Source organism: Acomys minous, assembly GCF_964271855.1.
Source record: "Acomys minous genome assembly, chromosome: 11".
NCBI classification, from domain to species: domain Eukaryota; kingdom Metazoa; phylum Chordata; class Mammalia; order Rodentia; family Muridae; genus Acomys; species Acomys minous.
In genome coordinates this window covers 86,896,364-86,923,444 of record NC_140492.1, presented here as the reverse complement: position 1 = coordinate 86,923,444, position 27,081 = coordinate 86,896,364, and the positions used below count along the sequence as shown (strand labels likewise).

At 39.9% G+C, this 27,081-nt stretch overlaps 1 long non-coding RNA gene across 3 annotated transcripts; it reads right to left on the bottom strand.

Annotated features, from left to right (window-relative positions):
• Positions 1 to 1,053: 1,053 nt before the first annotated feature.
• On the bottom strand, positions 1,054 to 27,081 carry LOC311608705. Of its 3 annotated transcripts, none has more exons than XR_014783090.1 (3): positions 27,036 to 27,081; positions 16,953 to 17,105; positions 1,054 to 3,455 (listed from the first exon to the last, which is right to left on the bottom strand). It is a non-coding gene; the product is annotated as an uncharacterized lncRNA (long non-coding RNA). The 3 variants fall into 3 exon arrangements; XR_014783091.1 differs by lacking the exon at positions 27,036 to 27,081 and adding an exon at positions 23,202 to 23,251; XR_014783092.1 differs by lacking the exon at positions 27,036 to 27,081 and adding an exon at positions 19,881 to 20,004.

The following is a 27,081-nucleotide window of genomic DNA, read 5'->3' as shown; positions in this document are numbered from 1 at the left end:
ATTTACGTAGGTAATTGAAATTTTTATTTAATAAGTTAAGAGCAATTCTCAGTGTCTGGAAACCTCCTTAAATTTTGTTCCTAAGTAATGCTTTACTTAGATATTTATTAAATTATGAACATTCAAATTTTAAATTATAATCAGTATGAATCCTAGTTTTCATTTATCAACTTAGGGAATTGTGGATGAAAACATATACTTAGGTAAGCATATGATATATATCCCTGCATACCCACGTTATGACAGCACTAGCCACAAAAGCCTTGGTGCCCATGGACAGATGAACAAATGGGCCTGGAAAGACAGTTCAACAGTTAAAAGAGCTTGAGGCTTTTCCAGAAAACCAGAGTTTTCCAGTACCCATATTGGACATATCACAATTGCCTAAGATTCTCACTCTAAAGAATCTGATGCCTTTCTTTGGCTTCCAAAAGTACCTGTATTCATGTGCACATGCATGCACACATGTACACACACACACACACACACACACACACACACACACACACTTTAAAATTTTTAAAAACATATGAACAGATAAAAAAGGTGGTATTTACATGAAGTAGAATTTATTCAGCCATAATTGAGAATAAAAGTAGATGGAGCACTGTCATAGCATTAAGTGGTTATCTTAGTCACTGTTCCATTGCTATGAAGAGATGCCATAACCAAAGCAACTCTTATAAAGAAATCACTTAATTGAGGCCTTGCTTACAGTTTCAGAGATCAGTCAGTTATCCTCATGGCCAAGGCAGGGAGCATGTTGGCATACAGACAGACACTGTGCTGGAGAAGTACCTGAGAGTTCTGCACCCTGATCATTAAGCAGAGAGAGAGGGAGAGAGAGAGAGAGAGAGAGAGAGAGAGAGAGAGAGAGAGAGAGAGAGAGAGAGAGAGAAGAGAAAAGAGAGGGAAATAGGGAGAGAGAGAGAGAGAGAAAGAGAAAGAGAAAGACAGAGACAGAGACAGACAGAAACAGAGAGACAGAGACAGAGAAACAGAAAGACAGAGAGAGAGATAGAGAGAGAAAGAGAGAGAAGAGAGAGACAGAGACAGAGAGAGAGAAGAGAGGGAAAGGGAGAGAGGGGGGAGAGAGAAAGAGAAAGAGACAGAAAGAGAGAGAGAGAGAGAGAGAGAGAGAGAGAGAGAGAGAGAGAGAATCTGGGACTCACATGAGTTTTCGAAGCCTCAAAGACCACCCTAAGTGACAAACTTTATCCTACAAGGCCAAACCTATTCCAACAAGGCCACACCTCCTAATCCTTATAATCCCTTTAAGCAGCCTCACTCCCTGGTGACTAAGCATCCACATATGTGAGTCTTTGGGGGCCATTCTTATTCAAACCACCACAGAGACATAAGCCAACTTAGAAAAACAAATGCCACATGTTTTCCCTCACATATGATTCTGGTACAAAGGAAAAGGACATGAAAGCATAAAGGAATAAGCAAGATGGGTGAAGGACACTAGAGAGGACAGTGGGAAATGAGGATGATTAAAGTGCATTATTATACAAATATTGGAATTACCCTCACATGAACCTGAGAGGGATGAACAAAGCAATTTGTTTTTTTCAAGACAGCGCTTCTCTGTGTAGCCTTGGCTGTTGTGGACTCACTTTGTAGACCAAACTGATCTCGAACTCTCAAAGATCTGCCTGCCTCTGGCTCCCTAATGCTGGAACTACAGGCATGTGCCACCATGCCTGGCTAATATTTTTTAATTATAATGAAACCAGAATGTTTTGAGTTGGTATCCTATATCTACAACTATTCACATGCCTTTGTGAAAATTGTTTCACTTCTCTATATTTCAGAATTTCTCACTTAAGATGTAAATGAGGTCATTCTTACTCAGTAGGGTTTTAGGGATATGTAAATCAGATGGTCTATGTCTTATTTTAAATTACCATGGTTTGGTAGATAGAACGTGTTTAAACCCGTAGATTATTATTATGGCTTGGGATAGTTATTTAAAACGTCAATAAACATCTAGAGGCTAAGTTAATAGAAGTATTAAATCAAAATAATTTTGAAGGCCGGGCGTGGTGGCACACGCCTTTAATCCCAGCACCCGGGAGGCAGAGGCAGGTGGATCGCTGTGAGTTCGAGGCCAGCCTGGTCTACAAAGTGAGTCTAGGACAGCCAAGGCTACACAGAGAAACCTTGTCTCGAAAAACAAAACAAAACAAAAATAATAATAATAATAATAATAATAATAATAATAATAATAAATAATTTTGAAGCAAACCATCTCTACATGATATTCCAGATAAATTAATGTTATTTGAGTGATGGTATGTTTGAAGATTCACCTAGCTTTCAAGCCCAAAATGTAACTCTGAATATGATACAGTTGAACTATTATATATCAAAATGAATTCCACTGATAAGAGTAATTGTGTATATGATAATGGAAGCTAAAATGCAATCTGATATTGACATCATGAAAATTCTGTTTCTCCAAACTAAATTTCAATGAGTTGACTTTCAGGCACATCGTGACATGTGGTTAATTTCTTTCAAAATAACATTCAATGTGGAAAAAAAAAATACTATTCTGATCCTGAAATCTGTCAAGTTCTGAAGAGTCAGCTTAGTGACAAATCTTTGTTTAAAATGAGGGATAAAAATGAAAAAGAGATGCAGTTGTGGTCCACGTGTAAGAGCCCTAAGACTGCTGGGAAAAACATCCCATCTTGGAAGGAGTATGAACTCATCCAGCTCAGTAGACCTTACAGTAGACCTAACTTTTAGGAGGCTTTGAACACATTTACACAATAAATGTGAAAGGATCATAAAGCCTGGAACAAAACATCTACATTGTCATTTCCCACTCACTCAGTTTGTGACATTTTTAAATTAATAAGCAAATATTAAGCGTCTCCATAAAAGTAGTAGGCTTTCTTCTGATCTCTTTCTCAGGTTCCTACCGCCTTCGGTCTCTACTTAGTCCTCAGTTCAGAACTTATTAAAAGGTTGACAGAAACCATGTGAGTTTCTTCTCTTTAGTTGGTTGAATCACTTCTTATTTTAACATTTCAGTAAGTGAGCCACAACATGACCCATTTCCTTGACATAAAGGCTTCCGTTTTGCATAGTACCAGGAAATTTTAAACAAGAAAAGGAAGAATTTAATTAGTGGGGAAATTTGAAAACATACATTGAGGAATATCCTGGAAAGGAATTTGACAGATCTTTTCTCCATAACCAACACATGTGAGAAAAAAGCAGCTGTAACTGATGCAAACTGCAGCGTTCAACTCCACACCTGTCCATCAGAATTGCAAGGAAAACTCAATGGCCCCAGGATACTCTTCTTTCAGAAGAGATCTCAAGAAATCGGAATAGATTACCCAGACATGGTATTGCATTTCTGTAATCCAGCACTCAGGAGGATGAGGTAAAAAGATTCCAATTTCAAGTCCAGCCAAGGCTGTATGGAAACATCGTATCTGAAAAAGATGAATAAAATGAATAAGAAGAGGAGCCAGTGCTATAAAATCACAATTGGAGTATCAATTTTTGCTTTGCTGAGGTAAACTGAGAGTCTCAGAGGTCTTTGCGGAAGAGGGATGGAAAGAGTGTAAGAAGCAGACAATGAGGTGTGATTGTGTCTCCCAAGGATGTCAAAAACTACACATATACAGCCTCCCCAACATGACAGCCTAAACTTGATCTGAACAAGGGCAACACCAATAAACACAACTACACAAAAACAACAGGCAACTAAGGGATGCTGAGAGTGGGAGAAATAGTCTTCTACCACCAATTGCTTTTCCAATACTAAATGGCCATATTTGTACAAGTAAAATTTTATAGACTGAGAAGATTCTACTTATGTGTTTAGGTTGGAACAAAAAAAAAATAAAGAGGCCATGAATTTTAAAGAGAGCAAGGAAGAATCTATGAGACAGAGGAAAGGAAAAAGGGCACACAATGTAATTACATTATAATTTCAAAGAATAAACTAGTTTTTTAAAAATAGAGAAAAGAAGAAGCAGGAAACAGATGTGTGCAGCTTCCCCCAAAGACCTTGAAGAGCAAGCACAGTTTCTGAAGAAGAATGAAGGGAAACAAGATGCTGTGCAAAAAAAAGAGAAAGTGCTTGGTACAAATGCTCATCAGAGTATCATATTTTTCTCTGTAAGTCAAAATATACATATACATGAGTATATGCTCCTTTTCTCACCTTCTATTAAAACAGAAACCTATCTCAGATTTCTGGAAGGCATTCTGCAGGCTACCAAAGAAGAAAGGTAGACACCAACCTAGCTACACACTCTTCATTCTAAAACGACCTTCCGGCAAGATACATTGGTGCAATAGAATCACAAAGCCTGTGGGAGTAACCAACCAGTATCTTATTGGATTTAAGGCTCACTCCATGAGATGGTACCCATCCTCAACACTGCTCAGGCAGCCAAGAACCTGAGACTAGATAGGCCAGGGACCTACAGGAAAACCTGTCTTGTTGCTGTTATCTTAAAGGAACACAGCAACAAAACGATTCCTAATGGCTGTACTTATAGATCAGTGTTTGCTATAGTCACAAATCAGTGTTCCTCAGACACTGACGAGAGAAGCTTCCTGCTGCAGTACATGGAAAAAAAGTACAGAAACCCACAGCAGGACAATGGTCAAAGTGTGAAAGATCTTAGAAAACTTGGTCCTAAATGGAAATTTCCTTCAGCTCCTTCCCCCTCATAGCTTAGGAAGCCCTGCAGATGAAAGGGGCAGAAAGATGGTGAGAGCCAGAAGAGATGTAAAATACCAAAAATTAAGGCCTTGGAAAACACAGCAGAGCTGATGTGCACATGAACTCGCAGGCTGTGGAGACATGCTCAGGTCTAAGCTAGAAGGAGTCCCAGTGCTGAGAGAGGAAGTGGAACCGAGCCCACATCCTGAGCTCAGAAGCTGCCTACAATTGATAAATACTCACAAACAAAAAAAAAATTAGTTTTCTCACTGGGTATAAGAGCCACTCTTAAGGGCAAACTCAATGCCCAGAGGTAGATGGTCACACAAAACAAACTAAAATGATACTTAGGAGGCCTTGTTGTTGTTTCATAATGCTTTGTCTTTTCTTTTCTTTCTTTTTTTTTTTCTTACCTCACAGGCCCTCTGCTTATATATTATATATCTAGATATGTTTTAAAAAGCGTTTTGTGCTCGATAAAATGTGGATCTCTGTGCCTATATGTGTCTTGTGTTTTTTCTTTGGTTCTTTGAGTTTGTGATCATTTGTTTGTTTTTCTTATTCAGGTTTGTTTGTTTGTTTGTTTCATCTTATTTTTTTTTTCTTTTTAAAAAATGTCTGTTCTCTTTCTAATGAGAGAGAGAGAGAGAGAGAGAGAGAGAGAGAGAGAGAGAGAGAGAGAACATAGATTTGGGTAAGTGATGAGATATGAGGATCTGGGGGGGGGGGGAGATTTAGAGGATGGAGACCATAATAAGAATATATTGTTTGAAAAAAATCTATTTTTAATAAAAAAAAGAAAGAAACACATCTACAGGAACAGAACAGAACCTGCCGAGTCACTGCTGAGCCAAAACAGGAAAAGATTATTCGGTGCTGTGGTAGTTTGAATGATAATACCCTCCATAGGCTTATATATTTAAATATTTAGTGCCCCAAACATAGAACTGTTTGGGAAGTATTAGTAAGTGCAACCTTCTTGAGAAGGGTGTGTCACTGAGGGTGGTGGCCTTTGACATCCCGAAAGCTCACACCAGGCCCAGTGTCACTCCACCTGCTGTCTAAGGACCGGAACGTAAAGTTTTCGGCTGCTGCTCTAGTGCCGTTCTCGTCCACTTCCCACCATGATGGTCATCTGCTGGTCTCCTAAAACTCTAAGCGAGCTCCAAGCTAAATGCTCTTTAAAAATAATGTCCCTTGGTCAAAGAGTCTCTTTACCACAATACAGCAGTAACCAAGACACTTATGGCATCAGTATTAAGAGTGCTCTACATTTGAGCCTTTGGACCCTATACTCTGCCACAGGGCAAAGGCTGTCATTGTGTCAGAAACAGAAACAGCTCCCTCAAACATACATGACAGTTTGATATTAAAGATAAGAATTTTTCAATAAACGTTTTTTAATACCACATATTAACTATATGACATAAAGGGTTGCATTTTGTCCTGATCACACATGCATACCATCCTCTACCGTTGCCTGTCCCTTCACCCTCCTACTGTCCTACTTCCCTTCTCAAACACTATCCCTTTTATGCATATGTCTTTATGTATGTGTGTGTGTTGTGAGAAAATCAGAATGCATTCATAATGTGTATGAAATTGGCAAATAACAAATTATATTAATTTGTATGCGAACATATTGCACATTAAAAAAAAAGTATGCCATTTGCCTTTGTGGGGATGGCTTACTTCATTTAACTCGGTGATACCCACTTTCAGCTACTGCCCTTAAGTGGCATGGTTTAGTTTTTCCTTTGTAGCTTAGTAACAGTCCATTGTGTGGATTCACCACATTTTCTTTATCCACTAATATCTTGCTGGTACCGTGGCTCTCTACATGATATTTCTGTATTCCAATGATTCAACAACAAGTCTGTGTGGAGACTTTTATTGCACAGAGGCCTTGATTCTGTTCTTGGACTTTTTCAATAATTCTTTCATTTAACATTTTGATACAATGTATCTTGAACAATGTTTTCTTCTGTCCCCCAGTTCCTCTCAAGTCCCCCTCACTTCCCTAACCTTCCTCATCTAAATTCATGTTCTCCTCCTCTTTCCACAAGTTCAAAACCTGAGACCAAAGCTTAAAATCAAACAAACAAGAATAATTTTTAAAATACCAAAATAAAACGAAAGAAGGAGCCCACTAAGAAAACAATAGGAATAAGATCTTTCCAAAGCTATCGTTTACTCTTCACAACCTGATGGCAAGGTCCCATCACTAAAGGCAACACCTACTTCTGTCGTTGACCAGGAAGAAGTCGAGCTGGTACCCGAATAGAAGCTTCACCCTACTGCCTTACTCAGGGTTGCCTACCCTTCCTGTCATCAAACACTGTAACCAAAACAACTCAGGGAGAAAAGGGTTTGCTTGGCTTATATTTCCACATCACTGCTCATCATTTAAGGAAATTAGGACAGGAATTCAAAGAGGTCAAGGGTAGGAGACAGGAGCTGATGTCGAGGCCTTCCCACACCAATCATGAAATAAGGAAATTCCCTACAGCCTGATTTTATGGAGGGATTTTCTCAACTGGAGTTCTCTCCACTCAGATGGTGTTGATTAGTGTCAAGTTGACATAAAATTATCCAGCATATGTACCATTCATTGTACTAAAAAGTATTCTGCATGCTCCTGGAGGAAAAAAGCAACCATCAGTATCACCCAGCTACAAATATCCTGCATCCTACAACAGCAATCTATCTGCCAGATGAAGTGGTGCAAAATACTAGTACAATAGTGGCACAAATGTCATGGGGGTAATCGATCACTTTTTATCGGATATAAGGCCCACTCCATGAGATTGAACCAATAGCTCAAAATGCTAAAGTTGCCAAGAACTAGAGATTACATATGTCAGAGGCCCATGGGGAAACTACTACAATTTTTCTACTAAATGAACATAGCAATAAAATGAATCCTATTGACATATTGCTATGCCCATAGACCAGTACATGGCTCAACCTATCTCCTAGAAGCTGTTTATTGCAATATATATATTTGAGCTTGCAAGCCTTTGGTCTTGGATTTTTATTTTACTTTATTTTATTTGCCTTTTCTTCTTCTTCTTCTTCTTCTTCTTCTTCTTCTTCTTCTTTTTTTTTTTTTTTTTTTTTTTTTTGCATTTTCTTCCTTCCTCACTAGCTGAGCTACTGAGCCTTCTGGGTCTTTTCCATTCAGACATAAGCTGAGGAAAAAGATCAACAGTGGTTTTTTTCTCTGCCTCTCTGAGCTAGCAGGCTTTTCACCTTAGCATTTGGCTCCTGAGTCTTTATTGGTAAAATAGAATGATCTGGGATTTTCAATTAAAGCAACAGTAAAGCACCCTGGATGTGTAAAAGACAGGTTAAGGCCTCTGGCAGGTGCTGTGGGCAGCAATTCTGCCTGGGCACTGTGCACCTGGAGATTCTGCCATAAGCACCTCAGGGTCTCATTTCCTGTGTCACCTCCAGGCATACATTACAGGAATTGTTTTCCTCAAGGCTGTCTGTGCCTTCTGATGGACAAAGATAAACAGACTCTCAATAACAGCAGCCCATTTGGTCACACCACACAGTTTTCCTAATGTTTCTCAGAATAATATGATTACTTTCTATTGGTGTGACGAAAAGCCTGATATGGTGAACTTATAAGGGGAAAAGGGAAAGGAGTCATTGAGATGGTAAAGCAAGTAAAATTTTTGTCCATATCTCCCCAGGAAAAAAATCACACACCAGCTGTTTACCTCATCTCAGTGAGGAAATAGCTAACAAGCAAACCTCAAAGACACCAATTTCTTCCTGGATTACCAGGCAGCACCCCAATGACCTAACTTCCACTCATGAGGCTCCAAGTCTTAAAGGTTCCTCTGCCTCTCATTAGCACCTCAGCCTGGAGAATAAGCCTTTACCATTTGGACCTTTGGGGAGCACTGAGGAACCGCACTGTTTACAAATGACTTGTGCCACCCTGACCATACTTTAGAGACAGACTCTGTGGGCTAAGAAAATGAGAGCTCTAATAGTAGCTCAGGGTGGTGCAGGAACCGGAAATGTCAGACACTGTGGGAGTGAGAGAAAGCGTCTACAAAGAAGTAATATTGACAAAGATCTCTAGACATGAGTTTGAGAGGTAGAAAGTTAGGGGCGAGATTTGCAGAAAGTCTCCAGGCCCTGCAAGGCCTCGAGTAGCATTCCACGCTACAGCAGAATCCCACACTCAAGCCTAAAATCCCTCCATCACTTGCACGTGCAAATCAAATCCACATGGCGAGGCACACCGGCATCTCTACTGAAAAGTCTCTTGTCTTTTCCAAAGACCTGCTCTTCCAAAATGTACTTCAACCAAGAACTTAAAAGTAAAAATGTTTACTTTCAAAAAAAAGCAATAAGACATGTAAGTTGTAGATTCCCAATTGCAATAGTAAATTGAGTGGGAAAATAAAATGAGGCAGTAATTATGAAGAAGCCAATGAATAGTCACAGAAACAGATTTCTGAGCATTATGTGTGGCCATAAAATACACTAGCCAAAATACAACTTTCTGGAAACAAGAGAAGACTTGCTATGAAACCTAAAAACCTTACTCAATCACAGTTTACAAAAGCAGAGCTATGCTGAGCAAGGCCAGCAACAGTCTGGGTCACAGTCACCTTATCCCAGTCAGGGGCATTGTGAGTGAGTGAGGGACCCAAAGAAAGATGACACTGGAAGCCATATATGTAGGAGGCAGACTGACTCTGCAACAGGCCACAGTATTCTGTGTGGTGATCACTCTGCTTAACCAGAACACAAGCAGCAGACATGAGCTGATTCCTAGGAACACCCAGTCACTCGAGAAAGTAGCCATCCTAAGCACAGGGAATATTATCATGTACTTTAATAAGTAAAACTGTGTGGCCGCAACATGTGAACAGACAGGCCAAGGAACAAACTGCTAGATTTAGAAACTGACCCAAATGTGCCTAAAGATGACCTTTAATGTAAGTGTGAAAAAAAAATCTTTTAATCAATGTGGTGTAGCAGCTGAGTGCTCTTCTGAAAGAAACTATCCATGAAATCCAGAATCATGAAATCCACGGTCATATCTACTTGGAGTATAGCGAAGGGTTTATGCATCCACACACTTCATGAAAGGAATCAGAAGCTCACACTCCTGTTGCTGGCGTCCACAAGGATTATAAGACATCGTGGCATGTGATGATTTTAAACTCTCTGATTTTTACAAATTGATTAGAACATTGACCTCTGTGTTCAAGCCTGCATTTCTAGGCCAGTGTGGTTCACCCATGTTTACATTTACTGTCCGTTTGAATTTCCTCTTCTAGAAACTTGTCTGTTCAAATCTTGTCCACTTTTTTTTTTTTAATTTTGGTGGTCTTTTTCACGTTTTGTCATTTCTAAGGTTATGTGAGACTACCTCTTTCTTCTGTATCACTGTTTATCTTTGAATGCTATAAGAACTGTGCAACCTACGCACAATTTTAAGACTTGCACGTCATACTGATTCTGTACGTACAATTTGTCATACATGCATGCTTTATATCGTGACAGTCGATTTATCATTCTCTTCCTTGGGCATTTCTGTTTTCTGTCTTCTTGAAAGGGATTTCCTCACCTTAGATCAAGGAAATGTTTTCTTTATCTTCTTATGAAGAAGACATAAAAGACTAGTAACACAGGGCGAGAGAGAGGGGAGGGAAGGAAGAGAAAATACTTGCAAGTAAGTACACCATAAAAGAAAATAATTAATTCTATAAGCTGTACAAAATAAATGACAAAATACTCACTGCAATACAAATCAAAGATTGTGATCCACAGTTTTAAAAAAAAATTCCCAAAGGAAACTGGGGGGTGAAAAAGTTCACAGGACACAGGAGCAGTGAAAAAAAAATCCCATGAACAAAAAAGAAAGAAAGGTCAGCCTTTAGGTCAGCGTGAAGATCACACAAAGCGTGGACCAGCAAACCATCACATGATGAACCAGAGTGCTCTGGAGTGACAGCGTTTCGTTAGCACGTTCGTCTCTTATAAGTCAGAAGCGCCAGAAACAGTGCGCTCTGAATCTACAATTCAGTGTAGGACACCGTAACAACTTCTGGACTGAGTTTTGAAGCTTACAAAACCTTGTAAGGCTGACTGGCATCTTGTCACTGATTTAAAGAAAAATGCTCTCTGCTAAGATTTCATAATATATTTAATAAAGAAAACATGCTGGACGCTTAAACAGATTGGAGAATTTTGTTACTGCCCTAACATCATGGTGTTAGTGCGTATGTAACTGCAAACTTTTGAACCATTTCTTTATTTTGTCATATGACAAGAAAGGGGCCTGAAAACTGTCTCATTTGTTCAAGCAGATTAAATAATGGTCAATGAGTGATGTGCTTATTGTTAGAGAGTCAGAGTACCGGGAGCTAAAACAACATTTGTGATGGTATAAAAATGAAATATGCCTTTGGAGAGGAGATTTGGTTCCCTAAAAAAAGATTTATTCAGCAGTCACCCTGTTTCTGCTGTACTTGTTGCTTTATGAGTCTTATTTACATAAAAAGAGGCTGAAGATAATTCTCAATTTAAGCACAGAAAAGGTAAGAAGAAAGGAGACACAGGGATCATTAAATATAGAAACATGTGAGAGGGATGTGCCTTCCGGGACCATCCTTGCATGGTTGATTATTGATTTTTCTCTCAAGAGCCCTCAAATGATGTGCAGGACCAAACGGCTACTCCCTGGAACAAAGATGAGGACAGCCCAGTCTCAAGGAGCTACAAGAGACAGGAGAAAGGGAAAACCAAAGAATCTATTTCCTAGGCACTTGAATAACCCCCTCCCCGCCCCACACACATACTTAGTTTTCATGCATTTCCTTAAAACTTTGGCATTTTTATATATTTACAGTTCTATTTACTGTATTTTATTTATTATTGGGGGATAGTATGCCATGCCACATGTGTGGAGCTCAGAGGATAACTTTGTGGACTCGGTTCTTTCCTTCCATCTTTATATGGACCAAGGAGTTGAATTCAGGTTGCTGAGTTGTACATCAAACCTTCACCGGCTGGACTTCACATCTCACTGGACTTGTGGCTATTTTTTAATTCCCAAATGAGGCTAAGAATTGTATCATCTACATATATATATATATATATATATATATATATATATATATATATATACATATATATAATTGTTTTATGCTTGAGTGTTTGAATGAGAATATAAACAGACTACGGGAAATTAGTTTTCAATGTGAGCACTTTACAAGTAATAGCTACTCCTGCCCCTACCTCCTCGCAATCAAGAATTGCTTCGATGTGCTTTGCATATCCAACCTCATTTCACCCCCTTATTATTTTGAAGCAAGGCCTTTTAATCCCCATTTTAAAGAGTGGAATGTTTCTCAGCCATTTGATATTCCTCTGTTGAGAATTCTATGTTTAATTCTGAGCCCCACTTAAAGAAATGCTCAATGGCCTTAGTCACCAGAGAAATGCAAATCAAAATGACTCTGAGATTCCATCTTACACCCATCAGAATGGCTAAGAAAAAAAACTCTAGTGACACACATGCTGGTGAGGATGTGGAGAAAGGGGAACACTCCTTCATTGCTAGTGGGAGTGCAAACTGGTACAGCCACTTTGAAAATCAATCTGGCGCTTTCTCAGAAAACTGGGAATAGGGATACCTCAAGACCCAGCTATTCCACTCCTTGGAATATACCCAGAAGATGCTCCACCACACAACAAGGACATTTGCTCAGCCATGTTCATAGCAGCCTTATTCGTAATAGCCAGAATCTGTTGTTTCAACTTAGAGGTCCCTCAGTCGAAGGATAAAGAAACTGTAGTACATTTACATTATGGAATACTACTCAGCTGTAAAAAATAAGGAAATCTTGAAATTTGCAGGGAAATGGATGGAACTAGAAATGATCTTCCTGAGTGACTTAACCCAGACCCAGAAAGATACAGATGGGATATGTTCACTTATAGTTGGACACTAGCCCTACAGGGATGTCCTCTGACAGTCTTCATTTAACGGGGGATTGGGATGGATGTTGTGACTTCCTGTTGGAACTCCAGGTGAGAGAAGAGAGGGAGAGTGAGGAAACAGAAGGATCCAGAGGGTCCTAGAAACCTACAAGAAGGCCATCAAGGCTGGCGGATCTGGACCCAGTGGGGGTCTGCTCAAACTACTGTACCAACCAAGGACAATGCATTCAGTAAGCCTAGATAGAACCTCTATTCAGATCTAGCCAATGGTCAGTGCGTTCTCCACAGTTGTGTGGAGAGCGGGGACTGACTGTGACATGAACGCTGGTGCCCCCCTATTTGATCACCTCCCTTTGGTGGGGAGACCTGGTGGCACTCAGAGATAGGGTAAGCAGGCTACCAGGATGAGGCCTGATACACTGGGATCATATGATAGAGGAGGAGGTCCCCTTTTGTCACAGAGGAGGGGAATAGGGTGAAAGAGGGAGGGAGGGGAGGAACAGGAAGATACAAGTGAGGGGATAATAATTGAGATGTAATCTAAATAAATTATTTAAATAGAAAGAAAGAAAGAGAGAGAGAGAGAGAGAGAGAGAGAGAGAGAGAGAAAGAAAGAAAGAAAGAAAGAAAGAAAGAAAGAAAGAAAGAAAGAAAGAAAGAAAGGACTGTGACCCTGGAAGTTTCTTGTCCAACTCTACCACTAAGATCTTCAATGCTTCCTTAACCATGGAACTGAATTGGTTGCTGCTACCACTGTGGTTGCTTATACACACATTGTGTGTAAACATTTTTCTGGTCACTCTTAACTTTAAGAAATTCATGGATCACCAATCACCACCATTTTGAAGGCAACTATCTCAAGAGGTTATGACAGTCTACTTAATTATCAAACATTAATAAGGGCAAAAACACCACTTTGGAAAATACATATACTCTCATGTTTCAGCCATCATATCTCATTGTGGCCTTAGCAAATTTATTCATGGAGAAGTTCTGACCTAAGGCTAGAAGCAAATCTTAGAAACAACATCTAAGGCTCATTAGATTAAGTGCATTTAAAAAATAATTTATTTAATTTTTATTTTATGTGCATTGGTGTGAGGGTGTCAGATCTCTTGGAACTGGAATTACAGACAGGTGTGAGCTGCCATGTGAGTACTGGGAATTGAACCCAGGTCCTTTGGGAGAACAGACAGTGCTCATAACCACTGAGTCATCTCTCCAGCACCTAAGATGTGTATTTTAAGAACACTTTTCTTCCTCTAAAATTAGAATATCATCTTACTTATATTTAAAGTCTTCAAACTTGCATTTTGAAATATAACTTTCCATGTACAGCATAGTTTATGTTAACATGGTTATGAAAAAGCAAGAGATAGAGATTTTTTTTGGATGGAAAATATGGACATGTTTGGTATGCTCCATGTGGACCCACTGGCACCTCAGTAGATGTAGAATGTCCTTGAGATGAAGCTTCAGTTCAGGCTGGGGTACTTCGCGGCAACATTAAGCGACTTAATTTTACATCCTTGTTTGAGAAATTAGACCTCATTCCTTAACATTGACCTCCCACCTACTGTTGAACCCACACCGCCAGCACTCAGTGAGTCCAAGAACAAAGTGTTTGTTGCTGGACAGTTTCTTTATACCCCAATGTTTCTTTTAAATATGAGATTTGGGGGCTGAAGAGATGGCTCAGTGGTTAAGAGCATTGTTTGCTCTTCCAGAGGTCCTGAGTTCAATTCCGAGGAACCACATAGTGCTCACAACCATCTTTACTGGGATCCTATGCCCCCTTCTGACATGCAGATAGGGCACTCATATACATAAAAGTAAATAAATAAATCTTTAAGCTGGGCGTGGTGGTGCACACCTTTAATCCCAGCACTCGGGAGGCAGAGGCAGGTGGATCTCTGTGAGTTCAAGGCCAGCCTCGTCTTCAAAGGGAGTCCAGGACAGCCAAGGCTACCCAGAGAAACCCTGTCTCAAAAAACCAAAATAAATAAATAAATAATAAAAATAAATAAATATGAGATTTTAATCTAAAAAATTTTATTATGGAGCTGTTACTTTATCCTTTAGACTCATGTGTAGAAGAAAAGAATCAACTCTTACAAGTTGTCATCTGGCCTTCACACTCGTGTTCGGGCTGTCATGGGTGCACACACACACACAAACACACACTCACATGCCAATAAATGAACAAATTGTGAAAGTTAGGAACATACTAAGTAGTCATTAATCATAAAAGAATAATGATAATAATTGTAATCACTCAAATATATTTGAGGAAGGCTGATGATAAATTATCTCACTTGGTAAATTTTTCCTTTGTATTATTCAGACTAATCTATATGTGCTGCAGTCAAAATTCATTCATGTTCATTTTTATGAAATAATGCCGTGTATATAACATTTTATATATAATACATTGTGATGGTTTGACAGCAAATGCCTTACATAAGTTCATGTTTTGGAACACTTAGTCACCAGGGAGTGGAACTTTTTGAAAGGATTATAAGGATTGGGAGGTGTGGCCTTGTTGGAGGAGGTGTGTACCAGGGTGGGCTTTGAGGTTATAGAAACCCGCACCAAGCCAAAGTGTGCTCTTTCATCCTGCTTCATACATGTCAGGACATAGATCTTAGCTACTGCTCCAGGAACATGTGTGATACTATGCTCCTCCAACATCATGGTAGTAGGCTAACCTCAGATGCTTTCTTTTATAAGTTGACTGGGTCAGAGTGTCTCTTCCCAGCAAAAGAACAGTGCATATACATACATATATATGCATTCATTTAAATTATGTAAAAATATACACTGCTATAAATTTGTATATTTATATGCATGCATAACACACTCACATACAGATATATGCACACATACTCCATGTTAAAATGCCCATGTGTTGTATCCTTGTATTTGTCTAAAATTATACTGAGTATTAGCCCATCATTTATTTTCTAGCTTAAATGCTTTCAAATAGGAAAAAAAACAAAGTCACTGTTAGAATCTCGGTATTCCTTGGGAGGGCAGATGATGTCTATAATAGCCTTCAGAGCTAGGGCAGCATCATTTCCAACAGTCACATAGTCATTAGCGATACAGAAGGTAAGTGCATGTTCGCTACTCTTCCATAAAAGCAACATAAAAGCTCTTCTACAAATAAAAACGTATGTGTTTTTAGAACAGAAGCTAGAGTTCCAGAGCTCAGAGCTTCTGCTGGAAAAAACACATCAGGAAATTAGACTAAGCAGACCAATGATGCTACCAGAGATCCACAGGAAAACAGTGCTTTACATAATGAGTAAACCACCTTGGCATCAAACTGTCACTGTGCTGTGAAGTCACGGCAACAGTAACAAGAGTCACGTAATTTTCCTGAACCCAAGCTTTGGGTGCCATTCTCAGGTTGACGGGAGTGGCAGGATCTGTGTAAGTGAAGTGATGTGTGCGTCCTGACTTTGCCTTGCACACACTGTTTTCAGGAGAGGATCAGTTCACCCTTCAGCGGCCTAAGCCTGGTCCATTGTGCCTTCAGGATATCTGTGATGTTTCAGAAATGTATAGAAGAACCCCTTCCCCCCCCAAAAAAAAAATCCTTCCAGAACAATGATGCTCCAGCAGATGCCACTCCTTCTAAAGCAATCTCTTAGGACTGAAGAAATGGTTCACGGTTCAAGAGCTTATCGAGCTCTTACAGAGGACTCACCTTCAGTTCCCAGCTGTGCCTCCACCTTCTGTGAGCACCTGCATTTATGTGGGCATATCTACTTGTATGCATTTTAAATATGAAAAATAAGATATGAAATATGAGATCTGTGCCACACAACCGGTGTGATATGGAGAGATTTATTATATAAGGTTGGGGGGGGGATGAAGGGGGAGATGCCTCAGAGAGAAAGAGACAGAGACAGAGAGGAAGAGAGAAACAAGAGAGGGAAAAGGTAAGAGAGTAAGGGACAGGGGTAGGTGGCTTTGTCCTTTCATGTACTCATGGGTAGGGGACACCCAGTAGTAAGTAGGCAGTGACATTATAGGTTGTTAGGCAGACTGAAGCAGTATCCTAACAATCACAAATACATACACATGTATTTAATTAAAACACATTTTTAAAGTTCATTTGTAACAAACTCTAGGCTTAGATAGGACAGAAAGCTCTTCAAAATCCTCATGAGAATAAGGAAGAATTACTTCCTCAAAAGTGACTATGAAAGTCACCAACAGTAGAGCAATTTTTTTATTTTACACATGCAAAACATTATTTTACTCATACCTTCACTCATTGTACACTCTTCTGTGGTCTGGCTGATGTCAGCATTGAAGTGTAAGTGAGATGCTGGCGGAAGTTGTTCAAACCTCAGTAGACTTTCAGGCTCTCTGCTGACTTTCTTCCAGGCGAGCTGGGTCCATGGAGACAAGAGGCAAGCTGTGAACAGGAAGCCAGGCTTAGCAAGGTAGCAGAGGTCTTAGATAAAACAAACACATCAGGCCTTCTGCGGGGGGGGGGGGGGGGGGTGACAAAAGGAAATGAGCAAAGTCTCACCAAGCCACACTCCACTAAGCAGGAAATACAGTCACCAGGCCACCGGCCCCCAGTGGTGACAATATTCTGCATTCATGGTCAAGAGGAAGCTCCAGTAGAGTGTTGTCCTTTTAACCCACTTTGATTAATGCACCAAAGTTGCGCTGCAGAAACTCAAGGCTGGGTTTCTGAAATTTTAGACTCATAGTGAACACTCTTACATGACATACTGAGCCTCTTCTCTAAAATAGCATTGATCTGAACAGATCTTTCCTCATATACAAAGAAATCTATGGGTCACCATTAGCAATGTTATTTATGACAGAAACTTGGGGAAAAGGAAAGTCTTAATAGTTTCCTCAGTATTCCTTCTCACTTATCAAAAGTTAACCAAAGTGTTGGGAGACTGAGCATTTTTTTTCCTGTTAAAATATAGAAAGCTTTGATAGTAAGCAAAACTACGAGAAGCAGAATACTTGTAGAAGGTTAATAATATCTAAAGATGGATTGCCTACACTGTAAGACTGAGGTTATTGCTCTCTTCATACAGAAGGTGAAAATACAATAATCTGAAATAATTGAGAGTTAGGTTAGGAATGCATGGTTGTCCTATATACACTTGGGAGAGATGAGTGGTTGTCACTGACTGTCCAGACTTTTCCGGAAGGTTTAATTTACGTCTGAGGAAAGGCTGGCAAGCAACAACTTCACATTCCCAAGTTAAAGGCAAGGAAGAGAGCCAGTCGTAAGTTTGGGATAGGTGGAAATAAAAATGAGTGGAAATGTATCTGAGTAGTGTCAACAGCATGTGTGAGAGAGCCACGAAAACTCCACGTATAGGTCAGGCAGTCCCCGGGCTGTTGCATGTCCAAACAGCTTGGAACTGATAACCTGAAGGGAACGTTATACTTTTGTATCAGCAGGGTAGGAGGTTTGAGCAAGTTGGGTGTGGGGAAGGATGACTCAAGCCCTACTTATTAGATAGAGGCATAAATTCACAACTCAGGTTTGTTGTAATAAGGATCTGACCAGTAATGGAATCTAGAAAAGGGAAAGAGAAAGTGAACTCTTGAAACATGGATAAATGAGCATCTGAGTCCCTGAAAGCCTAGACATAGAACCATAATGAGGGGCCTAAGACAATCCTAACCTGTGGCATTCCAGCAAAGCATTCCCAACAGTGATGTCAGCTTTCAAGAGTAAAAGCTCTGGAAACATGGGGCAAAGGCAACTAAGCCCTCAGCCTTCACAACAGCTATGGAAGAAACCCCATCTCCAGATAGGGCTCTGGCACCTTCTCATAGTCTGCAACAGCACTGGATGATCTCAGGCAAAGATGGGAGCCTTTATCCCAGCATCCAGGAGGCAAGGCACACCCTACAATCTAAATACAAGCTCAAAACATCAAGCACCCCAGGCTGTGTGTGTTCCACGTGTGGAGAAAGGGAATAGAACAAAAGCCCGGGCTGAGAACATTCTCCAGTTTTGAGGGGCTCTCTTTAACCCTTCCCAGGTTTGACAGCTCTCCCTTGATTTGTCAGACATTACATCTCAATTGCATGCATTCAGACCTACCAAATTAGGGTCAACCTGGTTCTGAGTCATCTCAGCCAGGTCCTGGTTCTGACGTGAGACGGAGACCTGCTCTCAAACACACTTAAGAGAAAGCCGACATTACTGAGACCCACTAGAGGCCTGCAGCAAAGTCATCTTTTCCTGCGGAGCGCACTCCAGCCTCCTATTCTGTTCCAGGAGGCACTGCTTCTGATTCAAGACCCACTTTTCCTGTGTTGGCCTTTTAGACCAGCTGTTGAAGCTGCAGGCAGGGGAACTTGCTCCAGCCCTTGAGACCTGACACAGCTGCCACTGCCTTTAGTGGCTTTCTGTCAAAACACTTTCTGTTCTCTCTCTCTCTCTCTCTCTCTCTCTCTCTCTCTCTCTCTCTCTCTCTCTCTCTCTCTCTCTCTCTCTCTCTCTCTCTCTCTCTCTCTCTCTCTCTCTGACACTGTGCTGACACTAAGGGTCTTGGAGTTTCTACTTCCCTGTTTGAACTGTTCTGCTCTCTTTAAAAATAAAAGCTGCTTTCTCATTATTCATGCTTCACTGTCTTGCCCACTCCATTCTTGGAGGGAGGGCAAGAAGCAAAGCCTTCATAAGAAGAGGCGATATCTCAACATCACACGGGACTCCCGGAGGCAATCCTTTCTGTAGGGAGATCTGGAGGACACTGCTGAGAAACCTCAGAGAATGGAAAGGCCGAAATATCTGTTGCCAGTTGCTATAGTTAAAAGCAGTAGTTAGTGGCACTCAATTCTAACCCTGATAACCATTAAATAAGAAATGGTATCTTTGTTCTTAGGAGGTTCTTATGTCATTGAACCAAAATGAAACTCAAAAATAAATGAAAATTAAATAAACTATGGAAACAAATAAGTTAAATGGTATTTTTTGTCACTGACAGAATTGAAAAGAAGGAAATAACAGGAAGTGAGGGCAGTGGGTTAAAATGTCACAAAGAGAAAGCAGGATGCTGAAGCTTGAATTATGGTTTGTGTGGGGGGTGGGGGGTGGCGGTGGGGGTGGGGATGTAAAGTCAGCTACAGCCAGAAGGCTCAGTTACCAAAGGGGCTGTGCGGAGCAAGCAGCTGCACAGGACACCAAGTAGCAGAGGAAGCCTACCTTTAGCTCACAAGCCCAAGGACACTGGTTAGTGTGTGAAACAGCACAGTGGCAGCCTTAGGCGGTTTCCCCTGCTTTCCAGCATAAACTTTATTCTGTTCTTCCAAGTGTTTGCTCACTCATGTCCTCCATGGCCCAGAGACCTCATCAGCACTTTCTGTTCTCTTTTTAAAAAAAATAATAATTGTAGCTAACACTTCTTGAAAAATACCATGTGTCTGAGTTGTTGAAGAACATTTTACAATTGGAAAGTTGTTTTTTTTGGTGGGTTTTTGTTGTTGTTGTTGTTGTTTTTAATCTTAAAACAGGTACAAATCTGCTTTCTCAGTTTTGCATGTTCAGGGCAGGGGGCATTAATAGTAAAATAAATGGAAGCCATTGAACAAGTCAGCACAGTAAGTACATAGAGTGTAGACAGAATACACACTTAGGCAGTGGACCTGAGTTCTGCAGAGCATCAGGGGATCTGCAGCACAAGTACATGAAACATGACCGAAGCTAGTGACCATGCACTTGTTCTCCACCAGAGTATACACATTAACTTTTAATGTCATATGACATATTGAAAGGATAGGCGCTGTCTGTATTTAATCGTTATTTCAAAGACAAGAAAAAGTCAATTGGCCTGTGTTCAAATTGCCTCAACAGTGAAGCATATGTAGGTCATGTCATGTTATTATCCACCACAGTTACCTATTGATTAAGACACTACTTGTAAGTCACTTAGCACATTGTCTGGACCATAAAGAGCTTGTTAAGTATAATATAATTATACCATTGGGAGAAATTCTTCCTATTTGCTTAAGCAAGAGCCAATGGCCTTCCTACACTTGCCCGCATTTGTGTGATGATAAGCCTTGTGATAACTTTTATAAAGGCTTATCAGTTACTGGTAATTTTAGGCTGTCAATTTCCTCTTTCATTCTCATGGAATAACTGTTTTTTACGCAATATTGATATCAGTAGTTTCTTAGAACAATGAGTTTTTTGGCTACAATATATTCCACAACTTAGCAGAACACTAGCCCTTTCTAGGAGCTGAAGAAGGCATGTCATTTAACAGGATTCGATTTTTTTTAACATTGTAAACAACAACAATAACCAAAAAAAAAAACAAAAAACAAAAAACAAAAAACAAAAAAACAAAACTAACTTGTCCTTTGAAGAGAAAATAACAAGCAAAAAGTGTTTGAAGAATACAACCAAATTATGAAATTTACAATTCAATTAGCTGATTTCACTCTCATGGTCAAAATAGACTTTTTTTTTTTTAACAGTATGAGATTTCAAATTATAATGTCATAGCATCATGGAATAGGTTGACTCCAACCATGTCTGGCCTGAGCAAACTAATATTGATTTTGCTAAGAAATTTTGCATGTGTAGAAGTGTAAGCCACACGACCCATCTCTTAGGGAAGAGTAGAAAGATCGTCTTTGCCATAGTAACACTGTGCAGTTATTTGTACCCACTAAGCATTTTGTGGAGGAAGAAATGATGTGCAGAGAACATTTAGTCATTATTGAATACTAAGTTGTAGGAATAAGGAAGCATAGACATGCATGCACTGTATTAGATTTCCCTATTAATTCTTGTCTCTCAGATTCCCCAAGAATGCTCTTGAAGCTAATCAGGAAACATGCCCTGACATTTAGCAACAATGCATAGGGCTAAAACGCAACCTTCAACATCTTGCAGAATTCATCTTTAAGCACTTCCTCTGGAAAACACAGAGCTCAACGCGCTAAGATTGTCTCCGATAATAACCATAACAGGATCGTAACAAACCCGTATTTAAAAACCAAATAAAGTCTTCCGTGGGGGTGGTTCGCCACTTCCCCTCCTTTTTTTTTTTTTTTTTTTTAACATACAGGAACTAATTTAGCTGAGAAGATAAAAGCAAGAGCTGCCTACAGATGTGTAAGGAAACTAAATCCTCAAACATAAAATTCCTGAGTGGCAGGGTGGTCTGGGCAGTTTCTTTCTTACTTAGTGTCTCAGATGGAAAGCCAGGTCACTGAGACCCGCAGATGTGTGTAAGCAGAAGGAAGAAAAAGTACCACAGTATCAGTTTCAGCCATAACTCTATGTATTTTCCAACTAGACCATTACTTCCCCATTTTTAACCTAATGCTCATATGTGGACACTGAAAAGTTTGAGGATGAGACGAAGACTAAAGACCCCAGAGTTTTGGTCAGAACGAAATCTTCCTCTTCCTTTCACAGAAAAAAAAAATCATGAAATTCCATCTCTTCTATAAACCTTTCAGAAAGCTGGCTATTCGATCCACACACAGGTGGTCCAGATGTGCCCACAGGATTGACCCTTCTGACTGAAACCTCCATAAAACATGCTAGTTCCTAGCCCTTTATTGCTTCCTACTTCACCTTCGAACCTGCCTGATTTGTTGGTTATCCACTTGACTGTACATCAAGTATAATTAATTGTGTGGACGATGGCAAATTATAAACCACAAAAGTATTGAACATAGTCTTAGTGTCCTCAGTTATCAGTGTCGTCAGACAATAATAGTCTATAGTGTCAATAAAATAATGAGTGATACATGTTCAAGAACATAAAGGGCAGGTTTTAGCCCTCCTTTGGCTCTGACATATTTGTATAGTCTATCATCATGGTATGTCTCATAGATTTTTCTACAGATTTTTCTATCTTTTTCAGAACAAATGAACTCAAAGCAGTAAATCCTAATTTCCTCTAAATAAAAACTTAATTTAAAAAGTGTTTTTTTTCTTTCTTTCTTTTTTATTTTTTTAAATATATTTTATTAATTTATTCATATTACATCTCAATTGTTATCCTATCCCTTGTATCCTCCCATTCCTCCCTCCCTCCCATTTTCCCCTTACTCCCCTCCCCTATGACTGTGACTGAGGGGGACCACTTCTCGCTGTATATGCTCATAGGGTATCAAGTCTCTTCTTGGTAGCCTGCTATCCTTCCTAAAAAGTGTTAATCTATTAGTGAATCTTAGATGTTTTGGTACCATTTGGAAACATGATTTTTTTTTTTGCTCCTGTTTTTGTCACACACTGGTTTTGAAAGATTTTTAAACTCAGCCTGCCTAGGTAACCCTGGGAAGATACTGGCAGCATTAGAAGTGCTGCCCAGCCATGCAGAAAGCTGAGGCACCAGCTAGAATGAACTCTCTTTATCACCCCCTCCACTGCACAGGGGCGGAAGCCGACTTGGGCAGGAAGTCACACAAAGCTATCTGGGTTACAAAACCTAGAAACAGATGAAGTGCCTGGAGGCAAGAATCGCTCAGAGATTTCTTGACAAACAGTAGCTCATTTACTCACGTTTCACCTGGGCATCTTTTTCCTCTGAAGACTTTTCGTTGATTCCTGGAGGCAAGGTGAAGAGGTGAATGGAAATTAAATACTGCTCAGTCGGTAGCTAGTTTCATTTTCTTTTAAGCCGCCTTAAACAATGGCCCCCACTACTGTGGAAGCACTGGGCTTCTCTGTGGGATTACACGTCTGTATTTCAGAACACATGCTGTACCTTCTCATAGATGTAAGATTTTCAATGGACAGGCTTATATTGCTATCCGTTCATGAATCCCCAAGGTCAGACTTACACATTAGTTTTAGTAGTCATTAATATTTGTATTCACTTGCACTAACAGATGAATAAACAAGTTCCTGAATATTTATACAAACAAATAGCTCAAGGGGATGAATGAAGTTAGTGAGTAAAGTGATTTTACTCCGAGATCCTGGTTCTATCGGTCAAAGCCTTTAAAGAGTGAATAAGAAGCAGGTGGCTCAAGCAATCTCAGATCCTTAGCAAAGGGGTCATTAGCTCCATAAACAATTGCAAAGACATGTAGCTTAATGGATTCCAATCTTAGAGGCTTCTTGCTGCTCACTAAGGAAAGAACTTCCCTTTGAAACGTAACACGTTTTAGACCTCTGTCTGGCATTGACTCAAAGGATTCACGTATGTTTAATTACCTGCATTAAATATGTATCCATAATAAACCAGATGCACTAAGTTGTGAATAGACAATTTTGCTCTGTTTTAAAGGGAGTAGTAGTTCCTCACGGCATCCATTTGCTTTACCTGGTCAAACTGTGGTATATACATTCTCATCACTTTTTGAGAATGGCTTTGTCATTTTCTTCTTTGGAGAGAATTTAAGTACGTCACAAGACTATCAGGAAAGGTCCTAAGAAGCCATACCTCTGAATGAGGAGGGGACAATCTCTCAGGGTCTAGATATTAATTAGAACCTTAATGTAAACTGAGCCATTTTAAAATACATAATAATCATTTTGAATCCCTCACAGTACTACAAATTATCTCCTTTAATTGATATAGAAGGAAAATATAGGAATTGTCTGATGGGTTCCCTATCTCTTTAAAATGACAACTGCCGACTCTTCTCATATCCCAGAGGAAGATAACGTCAAAGACTTAGCTCTCTGCCTTTGGCATTCATTTAAGAGGTAATACAGCGACCCCTAATACATGTACATTCTTCTGAAAGGACACAGGGCACATTTAAATGGGTACAAGTTCAAAGCTTAACAACAACAAAAATTAAATCTTTATACTTCAGATTGAGCATCTAAAGAGATTTTAAGGTGTGTGACTTTTGGAAATCCTCCCCTTCAGAGATAGTTCCCTTTCATTGCGCATTCAGATTTTCTTTCATTTTCACTTTCAAGGGGCATTGCGAAACTAGTTTTCCTCTGTGGCTGCACTTTAACACTAGATCTAACAGCAGACATCACCTTTTCACCTTATCTAACCATGCGCACACTCTAAATAAGTTAATATTATTTTCCTGCATTGTGAATGTTTAGTCCAAATGTCTGTAAAAACATTTCCAAGTTATCTCACCCATATGTAAATTTGAAGAGCTAATCCTCTGCCACAAATACAGATTTGAAAATTACATCCACAAATCCTTTAAAGATGCCTATTACACTTCATCTTGAATGGCTACAGTTTACGGGAACAGCAAGAAGCAAAACTTACCTGTATTTGTGTACATACTGAAAGTAAATAACCTGAAAAATTCTCTTTTCCTAGCAATTTAGTAACATATTATACTACACTTTAACTGCTGAAAATACAAAATGCAACCTTCCACATAACACCAAAGCCTTCTAATGTACTATTTTTAGTTAATAATTTAAATTTTGAATTACACCAGCCAGTGTGTGGCATCAAGCTCTTAAAAGAGTAAGGCGGTAATTTTTTCCAACATGGCTTTAACCAAACCAGACAAAGTTGCAACAAAAATAAATAAATGAATAAATAAAGAAATAAATAAATAAATAAAAAGACAGGATGAGAGAAAGGAGGAGCAGTAAAAACAGAGTACCTGGGGGCAGAAGCAATGGCTCATGGATAAAGCACACACTGCCCTTGTAGATAGGCATTTGGATCTCAGAACCCTTACTGGGCAGCTCACAACTGCCTCTAACTCCAGCTCCAAAGAGCTCCTGATAAGTCGGCCCTCTACACCTCTGTGGGTATGCGCATACCCCCCATACACACATGCACATAATTAAAAATAATAAACATAATTATGACCAAAAGAAGTGTGGCTTAGTGAAGTAAGACAGCGTGTAATCACTGAGGCTTCTCTGAGGCAGAATCTGTCCTACACTAACATGGCTTCTACCGACACTGCACAGTGACAAGGAAGAGGCCAGATAAGTGCACCTCACACCCTGGCCAACCACAGGACCACAGGCTGTACGCAAAAGCATTCAGCGAGCACACCCCAAGTTAGAATCGTCCTCAAAGTTCTCATGAGCAGTATATCCTTACAATGGAGCTAGGATGATCTTCAGGCATTCTTCAGAAAATGAATTTTCTTAATTTTACACAAGAAAATTAAAAAGTAAGTTGTAGCATTAGAAGTTATCTATAATAAAGATCCTCTGAAAAGTCAGATTTTAATATTTTACCATCGCAATTTGTGACTTGGGGGTATTTTTTTAAATTAAAATATGGCCGTGTCTGATGAGACGGCTCTGCGTATAGACACTTGTTCTCAAGCATGACACTAGTTCCCACGTAATACGCAGACAAGCTGTGCAGGCCTGTAACCCAGCAACCCCTGTAACCTAGGGGACTGAGGCAGACCTGGAAATCACTTTCCAGCGTATTTATCCAGGTCAGCTTCCAGTTCAGTGAGAGACCCTATCTATATTAAGTAAGGTAGAAAGGGATAGGGGACGGGAAAGACACCCAAGTTTTTCTCTGGCTTCTGCTTACATGCACATAAGTGTACCACATACATGCACTCGTGCATGCAGACACACACACACACACACACACATACACACACACACACACACACACACACACTAGTCAGCTTAAAATCCAACCAAAAGAAATAGAAAATATGTAGGAGCCTCTGAGAAGTCGGGTTTTAATAGTTTCCCTTTGCAATTTGTGACTTGGGGAGAATATTTTTATTAAAAAATGACTACGGCTGAGGAGGTGGCTCAGCGTATAGGCAATGCAGTCGTGTGTGCACGAGCACCCACGTAATAAGAAGTGGAATGCTTCATCTGTCCCTTCTTCCTGAGACAAGGTCTTAAAGGTTGTTATTTGGGTGATACCACCTGACCTAATGGAAAGGAGGGTGAGCAGTGAACCCTAACTGCCCCGGTACAAAATAACCACCCTGTTTCACATCAAGTTCTTCCTTAAAATAAATCCCCAATTAAATTGTCACAGGATGGTGGAACAGAAGGGGAGGGTGGGGCGGATACAAAATAGAAACGTTCGAAGACTTGACTGTTACTTTTCCTGGTTATCTGACACATGCAGGGGACACTCTAGCCCGAAGCTTACTTCGTTGCCCTGATCCCATGTTCTGTTCAAGCTACACAGGTCATTTTTATTGCGGAAGCATCACTTGTGTCTCTGCGCACCAGTGTGCAGCAGCTACAGAAAACGCTGTGAGATTAATTTTTTTTTTTTTTTTTTTTTGGAGAGAAAAACCTCAGGCGCTCTAACAACCCATTTTTATCCCGAAACTCCTTACTTCTTAGTCTCGCAACCAACCCACCCTCAGCTTACAGCATTATGCTCAGCTACAAAGTTGTGGCACTCCTAAGCATTCTAGAGAAAACCTAAAGGGTCAGAGGGATGGAATTACCTACCGTGCTGTTTGCCTCTTACATCAAATCTACTACTACTCAAGATCAT